The sequence below is a fragment of the Dermacentor variabilis genome, chromosome 1, assembly GCF_050947875.1.
Source record: "Dermacentor variabilis isolate Ectoservices chromosome 1, ASM5094787v1, whole genome shotgun sequence".
Lineage (NCBI taxonomy): Eukaryota > Metazoa > Arthropoda > Arachnida > Ixodida > Ixodidae > Dermacentor > Dermacentor variabilis.
In genome coordinates, this window is record NC_134568.1 from 241,370,547 (window position 1) to 241,380,435 (window position 9,889).

General features: G+C 47.8%; 1 non-coding gene and 1 pseudogene across 1 annotated transcript; both read left to right on the top strand.

Moving 5' to 3' along the window:
* The first annotated feature begins 285 nt into the window (after positions 1–285).
* On the top strand, positions 286–475 carry LOC142567670 (U2 spliceosomal RNA). The gene has a single exon (XR_012825208.1). It is a non-coding gene; the product is annotated as a U2 spliceosomal RNA (small nuclear RNA).
* Positions 476–7,821: 7,346 nt separating this feature from the next.
* LOC142568439 (U2 spliceosomal RNA) lies at positions 7,822–8,001 on the top strand (annotated as a pseudogene).
* Positions 8,002–9,889: the final 1,888 nt, after the last annotated feature.

The window sequence follows — 9,889 nt, forward strand, 5'->3', positions numbered from 1 at the left end:
GTGTATTTTTCGTTAAAGCACTTAATCAATAGAAAAAGCATGAGCCATTCGACTCTGGGAAGACGGATGACCAGCGAAGCTCTTTAGCAGACGACACAGAATCTTTAACGGTACGGACTCATTTACCGCGAACATTATATACATTCGCGTGGACGACGGGACCGCCGACCCGAATAGCCAGAGGAAACTAGACAGACGTGACGTTGCGACAGACCGCCACCACGGGAGAACGGAAAAGAGATACGCAAGTGCTTGGAACGCCGACGAAGATAGGGCGGTGCGGACGTATACACATGGCCGGCGCAGTTGAAAGTGTAGTATCTGTTCTTATCATCTTAATATCTGATATGAGTTGTATTTAGAACCAACATATTAATCTTATTTTTGCAAGTTGGCGAAGTGCTTGAAGCCTGCTTCACCTCCGCCGTGGTTCGGCCCGGTATATTGCACTATCTTCGGCATCGGCCCACGATTTTTAGTTTACGAAAGTCGATCCGCTGGAAACTAGCTATATACAGCATCGCTGTAAAAATATTTCTGGGGTTTTACCTGCCAAAACTACGATATGATCATGAGGCACGCCGTATGGTGGGAGACTCCGAATGAATTTTGACCACTTGGGTTTGTGACATGCACCCAATGCATGGTACACGAGCATTTTCGCATTCCGCTCCTATCAGAATGCGGCCGCCGCGGCCGGGATCGAACCCGCAGCCTCGATCATAGCAGCACAGCGCCAGAGCCAGTTGCCGCGGCAAGTACAATCCGTAAGTCCTGTACTCAGTTTTGCCAACATTTGATTTGATACACATTAAGGCTGGAAACCAAATTATTTGAGCGCGCTTAGTGAATATAGAGGACAAGTTCAAGCTTCTATATCTGATCAACTCGCTTTAGAGAGCTCTAAGAAACGAGATAACATACGACAAAACGACTGGAAAAATCACAAGACCAAATAATAACAAGCTAAAGATGTTTGCGCCTCGACATCGGTTACCCAAGCATACCATTGCAATGACTGATTGCTAAAAGCGCAAAATTGGGAAACAGGGCACCACGCAGGAAGAGACGCACGGGAAGATCGAGCGCCGACTGCCAACTTGTTTATTGCAACGTCGGGCTCCACAAAATATGGCATTACAAGGGAGCCCAAATACGCAGGCGCATATACAAATAGAAAGAAAGATAGGTACCCTTCCCCGCCTCTCCGCACAACTTTCTAATGCACCTGATTAATCAAGAAATAGATTTCTGTACTGAACAGCGATATAGGTGTGTCACTTACGCAGGCGCTACCTCTTCTTATGATAAAAACCGCTTCCAAAATCTCTCGGGCACATGCGTTCTTGCTTCTTCCTAGTATCTTCGTAAGACGAAATTGCGCTTCACAGGTTCCCGCAGCGGAATGAGCAGGCACGTAGGCCTTCTCATTATTTTTCGTACAGTCAGCTGATGCTCCCGTGCGCGGCCGTTTACGCAGCGTCCCGTCTGCCCTATACGTATAGGATTTTCCACAAGTTAGCGGGATCTCATGTATACACGGCGCAGCGCACACATAAGGCTTTTCATGCTTTTTTTCCACAGCCACTGGCACGTTCTTCGCGTGAAATACGCGAACACAGCCGCGCAAGTAGTTGTGGAGCCGGAAACACCGTGCTTGTGCCGCGACAGTTCGCAACGTTCTCCAGGTTATGCGTAACCCTGTGTGACGCGCAATTTCATTTTACGGAGATACATAGGAAGAAACAAGAACGCATGTGCCAGATAGATTTTGGAAGCGGTTTTTATCATAAGAAGAGGTAGCGCCTGCGTAAGTGACACACCTATATCGCTGTTCAGTACAGAAATCTATTTCTTGATTAATCAGGTGCATTAGAAAGTTCTGCGGAGAGGCGGGGAAGGGTACCTATCTTTCTTTCTATTTGTATATGCGCCTGTGCATTTGGGCTCTCTTGTAATGCCACATTTTGTGACGCCCGACGTCGCAATAAACAAGTTGGCAGTCTGCGCTCGATCTTTCCGTGTCTCTTCTTGTGTGCTGTCCTGTTTCTCAATTTTGCGCATTTAGCAATCAGTCATTAGAATGAACCAGCTAGCCCCTCTGGACATTCTAATGAACTATGTCGTTTGATGGAAAAGAAATTGACGGTTTGTGCGCATTTTTCGGAACGCCACGGAGCATAGTGATAACGCGAGAATAATAATTGTTCGCTTCGTCTAACATTGTACGTATGCACTTTTGTCAGTATAAGCGGCCGTAGATGGTGTTTTACTTGCAACAACCTTCCCAAGTAAATTTGTAATTGGCTGTCAGTAATAATACCAAGCGACAAATCAGTTGGATGCAGGGAAATCGAGAACACTGCTTTACAAAACGCAGTTGCATGCAGAAACAAGGTTCCTTTTAAAAGAAGCTAATACAGAGCTTTTTATTGCTAAGAAATTTTGCGTTTTTTACCTTTCAACAATGCATGAGATGCATGGACCGAATTCGCAGAGCTTTACTTCCGTATGTGCCCCTTGCCATTGGCCAGTCGCCTTAGCTAATGATACGCCCAGCATCAGGACTGGCTGTAATTTCCGCGAGCAATTCTAGCGTTAGAGGTTTTTGCGAATACGGCCCAGAATTTCGGGGCAATGACCATCAGTGCTAGTCATAAGCTTAGTTAATGCCCAATGTTACAAACTCGTCAAGACTCAAGAACCTGTCGCTATCAGTTCTTGTGCAAACGCTCCGAACATGTCGTATTTATTCGATTCATTGTTATTTATTATTTGGCTTGAAAACATATATAGAAGTGAAAGAGAGATAGAGACACCTGTGAGCAGGCTGGTAACTGTCACCAGAAGGAGCACAACGCCTGCCTATTCTCCAGGAAAGAGGCAAAGAAACACAGAAATAGAAAATAGGGGGAAGGCAAGGAAAGTGAAAATAAAGAACAAGATGACAAATGCCATAGACCAAGGTAAAACAATGATAAAGAATAAAGTACAGTTCGAGCAGAAAGAAAATCCCTGCAGGTCGCTCTATTAAAAAACTGCGACAAATTTGCAAATAATATCCGAGGTCTGGAACTACACGTATATAAGAGCATCACGAGTTCTCATCTGTTCACTACTTATATTTTACCATGGCGCAGCTTGTCGGCGTATACACACCATGTTCCCTGGCATTAAATGATTGCAAACAATTTCTGCCTGTCTATGTTCATACAGCGAAGCTGTATATGGCTATGGTTCTATGCATTTTTCGTGTTTGTTCGTCGGCATTAAGTAAGGCGAGCGTGGGCCGATCCCGGAGATAGTGTAATACCGGGCCGACCCGCGGCGGAGGTGAAAAAGGCTCCAAGCACTCCGCCCCTAACAATACTTATAATAAAATATAATAATAAACGAAATAAATAAATAAAGATGCATTGTTTAAGGTCGATGGGTATACTGGAATCGTTTGTGAACAGCACGTAGACTCCCGAGCAGGAGGCGTTGCCACGTACGCAAAGGACGAAATGTATGTACAACAACACACTTTTGACTCGCAAGAGGACAACACCGCCGACTGTGGGGATGTCTGTACAGCACAAACGACAGACGGAATTGTGATATCCACTGTGCATATATTTCCAGGCACACCCAAGTGTGATATCGAGAAGTTCATGACCACGCACTTTTCGTGGGTTAGCCGTGATGATACCATCTTTGTGATCATCGCTCGAGACTTCAATGTGGACATTTACAAACCAGATACGAAATCGTTCACTCAGTTTGTGCTAGAAGAGTTTAGTTTGAAGTGCCACCACACAATTACATGTCACTCATATACTCAACAGCGGCCATGCATAGATTTAACCTTGGCGAAGAATCTGTTAACGTTGTAACCGGACCAATCAGTGTATATCCCATTATTCACAAAGCTATCGTAACAACCATTACCAAATATTAAAATTAATACATGAACCCTTGAATAACCCTGTGTGATGTGCTACAGCTTCGCTGGTCATCCACCTTCGCAGAGTGGGATGGCTTCTCATTTTTTTTTTGCGTATTCTTTAAGGTATATTTAGTCAATCCACGCTCACGCATGTATACAAACGCAAGTGCACGTGCACGTTATGCGTACGGCAAGCTTTAGGTTGGTAAACCATCTCGGTTTTTATCATTACAGTACTCGGTCGTGGATCTATCTTTTCAATGCTTTTTCAGATTTTGTACACTATGTACATGCCAGAAGATGAAGCTCTCGCTTTTTTTCTGCGTGATCCATGCATTTGTGAATGCGCTTTAAACTTTTTGCGCTTTCCCTTTCTCTTTTTACTTCAATTCCTTCAATGCCTTTCGCCACAGAGCAAACCGGATCTATCTAAAGTTGGCCCTCCTTCTTTCCGTTGCCCCTTTCCGTTCTCTTGTCGCGCTATAGACACACCTCACATACTGCGCAGTGCGTCCACGATGCGCCAAGTGGTCTTGAATTCGCTAAATGTCACGGTGTTCCTTTTTGATACGACATTATGCAAAGAAGGCTTAACGTTCCAACGAGAGTTCTCCCTTCGAGTTCTCTTCGAGTATTGCGGCCATCGTAGCTCAGCATCGTGGCGGGAAAAAATATCTGGAAGTATTCCAGAAGAAACACTGCCGTCATGGCTGCGGTGGAGCGCGAAACGATGGAGCCGGTCACCCGCGGCGCCGAGCGCAGCGTGATTCTCTTCCACGCGCGCCGCCAAGGCATCATTTAGGTCGCCAGTCGCTGCATTTCAACTCCTTTCGGCACAATCTTGGTCATCGTCGGCTGCTTGCCTATTCCGGCGGTGAACACCGGCTCCGACGCGCATGTTCTCCCTCGCCAGCCATGAACAGCGCGCCACGCTTTGCCATCGCCTCACCGCGGGGCCCAAGTGGTCGGCGCGGGATAAAAGAGAGAGAAAAAAAAGGGGTCTCCCATTTGCCGGGATGTGCGTCTCTCGGCATCAATCTCACGTTACGGTGCATGCATAAAAGCCGAGCTCGCTGCAGAAGGCGGGCCTTCACGGCAGTGTGTGTTGTTTCGGCGCGTTGTTTTTCGGGGTGCAATCTATAGCCGGCGCATGGCGTTGCCAAGCGCAGCGAGCAGCCTCTTCTTTTTTTGCCAACGACGGGCTGTTGGGGAGGGATGGGTAGGAGACGCAACAACAAGTCGAGATGGCAACAGCGGCAAAATGGTCATGCAAACAGCGACGAGCTAAAGAAAACGCCATAGCGGGCCGGCTTTATGTCTGGGGAGGGCCCACGCATGCATGCGGCGTATTTCTTTTTATTTAGACGGATGCACGCGCCCCGGGCATATTGGGGAGCGCGCGCCGAAGACGGCCGATTTCCATGATGCGCGCATATGCGACGCCTCCCCCCGAGCCAGAGGCACCGCAGGATGGCAGGGGGCGTCGTTCGGCGTCGCTGCCGGCGCATGCACGTTCCGTGGGACCGATTGCATTTTGCAGGAGCGCCCAGTCAACTCGTCCCGTATTATCGCGGCAGTGCGCGTGTGTGTGCGTGTGTCACACGGCCGGGACCCGTGTGCGCTGAGCTCCTTGCGTGCATGCGGGCCGCCGTTTCGGGAATTTGTCTACCTCGCGAGGGACGCGCGGCAGCTGCTCGCCAGGCTCTTCGGATCCGCCCCGGGGAGCTAGCAGCAGCCTCCATCAACAGCAAGCTCCTTTCGCGTCTTTCCTCTGAGGCCTCTTGCTGCAACGGCGAAGGCAGACGCATACACGGGCGCGGCTTGCTTGACGCTTGTGCTACTACACCACAATTTGTTCGCTTACTTGGCGGCGATATGCAGAAGGCTGCACGGAAACGCTGTAGGAAGCGACTTAGACATCCTTCTTCTAGAATGCCGTGCCGGAAAAAAAAATATATTTTCTGTAACTTGACTCCAGGAGTTTTGGAGAAATCTTCGCTTTCGTAAATGCTGTACGAGAGCTTGCCTTTGGATTAATTCGCGTACAACGTCGAAACTTGAATTAACAGGCTCTTTTTAATTTAAAACCTCTATATGTCAAATTTCTAAAGTACACCGTGTTTCTAACCTTTAAAGAAATACTTCTCATACATTAGTGCAGCAGGAGATGTAATATTTCTCTTCGCCTCGCCCGCTTTCTGTTACATTTCGTCCAAGAAGCTGGTCGAGCAGAATGCATGACCGGCATGGAGTATGTACTGTCGTCGACGGTTCGACCTAAGATCGACTGGCGCCAGGTCAGCCTTTCCGACATGAAACGTGCACGCGTTGCATTGTGTTTGCGTGTTCAGCCCTGTTGTATACGCGGTCACCTCTCTTGGACACATATGTTGGTCACCTCTCTTTACGGTCGCATCGTCGTATACCGCATGCAACCTCAGCCCTGCTGTTGTGGATTACAATTTCCAAGGGCCCGTATTCCCGCAATTCCTTAATAAAGCAGTCACATTCGTGCCATCGTATCCACATAAGCGAGGCAACGAGCGTTTGCTTACCGTGTACCCTGAGAGATTACAAAACATTTATTTCAGGTACGTGTGCAGGTGTGCGGCCGAACTGCACAAAGATCTCGTCCGCGAAACTTGGTGCCGGAGGAGAGTGCCGTGCCGCGTCATCCATTTCTTGACGATCGAGATGAAATCGTGGGCCGCAGGGACGGGACTTTCTGTTCGTATACATCGCGCGCCGCGGGAGCCGGAGACCGCTTGCAATTGGCTCCGGATTGGATAGACACCGAGAACTAGAAATAATTGAATGCAGTTCGCCGGCGGTGCGCAGCGCTCTCTTCCCTCGCCGAACATATATCTATAGCTAGAAAGAGCCGCGGCGCTTCCGCATGAAATCGAATTGGGTAGAGAGCAGTCCACTCCTTTCATTGTCTTGGTCAGCCACCCTGACGCGCTAACAATTTCTGTGTCTGTTCCCCCTCAGTTGCTGGTCTCGATCCGGCCGCACTTCCTCGCTGAGTCGACAAATATGAAAACATGAAAACAGGGGGCAGCAAAATGAAAGGCGAACGCGGAGGAACAGATAAGCAAAAGCAAAGGGCTCTTTTCGAGATACATCATCATAACGCTATATCCTCCTTCGTAATACCTCGCCGTGGGAGAAGCCAGCGTCCAACGGCGATCCCACGTGATTCTTTTCTTTTTCCGGTTTGAAACAAGAGGGGGTTACATTTGGTGCTATCAATTTTCCAGAATGCAATTGCCCGCGGCCGTGTACCGCGATTGACCGCCGAGCAGAGGCTGACCGCTCTCTTTTGGTGACTTTTATGTGTGTGCCTGGGCTAAAGCTTTCTTTGGGGCTCCGATGTGTGAGCAGTAAGTTCTTCTTTATGATTTTTGTTTTCTTTTGGGCAAGCCATTTGGACGTTGTTGCATGCTGACTACCTTTTAACAATTATCTTCAACAGTTTTCGCGTTGCCTTCGAGATACCATTTCTACTGCCGCATAATCTAGCGTGCTGAAAAGCTGGCGAAAATTAATTTCTCTGTCCGAAGAAATCGAATCACTGCTCACGCTTTCCATTACTGAGTGCAAAAAAAAAAAAAAAAAAGAATCATGAGCCATTCCACTCTGTGAAGGTGGATGACCAACGAAGCGGTTTAGGACATGACACTGAGCTGAGTGACACAAAATTTGTGACACTCATTTACAGTGATTTTTGTATACATTTGCGTGGGCGACGGGACCGCCGTCCCGAGGAGAAGGAGGAAACTAGACGCGCGTGATGTTTTGACGGGACCGCCACCACGGGAGAGCGGAAGGAGAGGAAAGTGGATACGCAAGCGCTTGAACGCCGACAAAGAGAGGGCGGTGCGAATGTAGACATGGCCGACGCGGGTCACAGTGCAGTATCTGTTCTTGTCAGCTTAATGTCCGACACGGGTTGTATTTGGACCCAAGTTATTAAACTTAATTTTGCAAGTTGGCGGAGTGCTCGAAGTCTGCTTCACGTCCGCCGCGGGTCGGCCCGGTATTTCACTATCTTCGGGAGCGGCCCATGGCTTTCGCACGCGCAAAACAAAACAGGAATGCATGGAGCCCCAGCCATAAACAGGTTCGCTGTAAAAAGAAACGCCCGCTGACCGCACTGTACGGCCAGTTTCAGACTTTCCCCGAACAATGAAGAAGGCACATTCATAGCCGCTTCATTCTAACAAACGCAGGCTGTGAGGTTCAAGCGTCCAAGGCCTTGGAAGGAAGACGCTAGCAGTCTTATACGGCGCACTATCCTCAGGAGAAATGACAGAGGCTGTACGTAACTACCTGTCTCATGGCTGGTACCTGGTACCCGAACAACGGTGAGAAATAGTGCGAATGGATGTGGAGGGGATAAATGGCGTAAGAGACAGAAACAGGGAAATAGAAAACTGAAGTCCAATAGCCCTTTTCAATGGATAGACAGTACTGAAAATCCACTGAGTTATTTACGAACTAAAAAACCGGAAGAACGCACTGGCAAGCTTGTCGGAAAAGAAAGTAACTGCTGCTGCCAATGACCTGAATGTGTCGATTATATTAGTACCGCTATTTCTTTTGTTTTTCTTGCCGCACAAGCGTCTTCTCGATATAGTGCTTGAGGATAATGATTACGAAACGTAGGTGCTTAGCGAAGAATCTACAGCGTAATGGTAAGAACGGAGGACATAGCGAATCTGATTACCGTGCTTTCAACTCCTGCCGCAGTAAAAAGAAAGTCCATTTACCACAACAGCACATGTCTTTGACATTACTCAGTCATCACAGAATATGCCTAGCGTACGAGCTGTTTACGTAATATAAAGGAACCATTACCATCGTCCATTATATAGCTATTGCTTTTCGCGTTTTTTATTATTTGAGCACGCCTTAATATAATATAGCTTGAGTTAATTTCCCTCTGAAACCGTCCTTGATGTCACTTTCAGGCTGTTTCATCGCAAATATATATATATATATATATATATATATATATATATATAGGAAGACGTATAGTATATACGTCTCTGACATCTCTTCATCTGACAGTATATATATGTACTGTCAGATGAAGGCGAAGTAGGCACATTCGCTCTCACCTATCAGGGACACGTGGCTCGTGCGCATCATAACTGGGCCATGGATACAGAGAGAGAGAGAGAGAGAAACGAAGAGGGAAAGGTAGGGAAGTTAGCCAAGGACGTGCCCGGTTGGCAACCCTACACTTGGGGAGGGTGAAAAGGGAAGAACAGATAAGGAGAGAAAATAAAAATAATAGTCAGTCATTCACAGTCAGTCACAGAGGAATCTGCCCTGTCACAGGTGTTCATACAGTCCAGTGTCCTTCAAGAAACGCAGGAGGCCTTTTGTGGCCTTTTGCATGCAATAACGCATATGCCATGGCCCAAGGATCTTCTGAGAGCCATGGATCCAAGGAATGTATTGTCTCTCCGGGTTATACCGCAGGCTACAGACCGAGAGTCCTGGATGCTCCAGAGCTGACGCAAGAGTAGCTGCATGCGTCGCTTCTTGAGAGTGGCATGACGATGAGTTCGGACGAGCAACTAGCTCCGGCAAAACAGTAAGCTAATTACGTTGCTGACTATACCACAGTGAACGGGCAACGACTGCAGCACACCACAGAGGCTCGACGCTAGAGGTTATTGTATGCAGATAGTTAATATTTGTAATTGGCTAGCCATTATTATTTGTAATTGGCTAGCAAGGCACGGCGACCTCAATGATTGGAGTGCCTGCCGCGAAGCTCTGAAGTTCGCCTATTCGCGAGCTCGTTGTTGCAGAATATTTCATGGGACTTAGTAGAAGAAAGACGGCGATCTGCTGGCAACAGTCGCATTTATACGATCAGTTCGAAGACAAGTGCTGCTGACTGTACCGACATGTACCATTCCTCGTTCACGTGAATGCTGTGAAAGA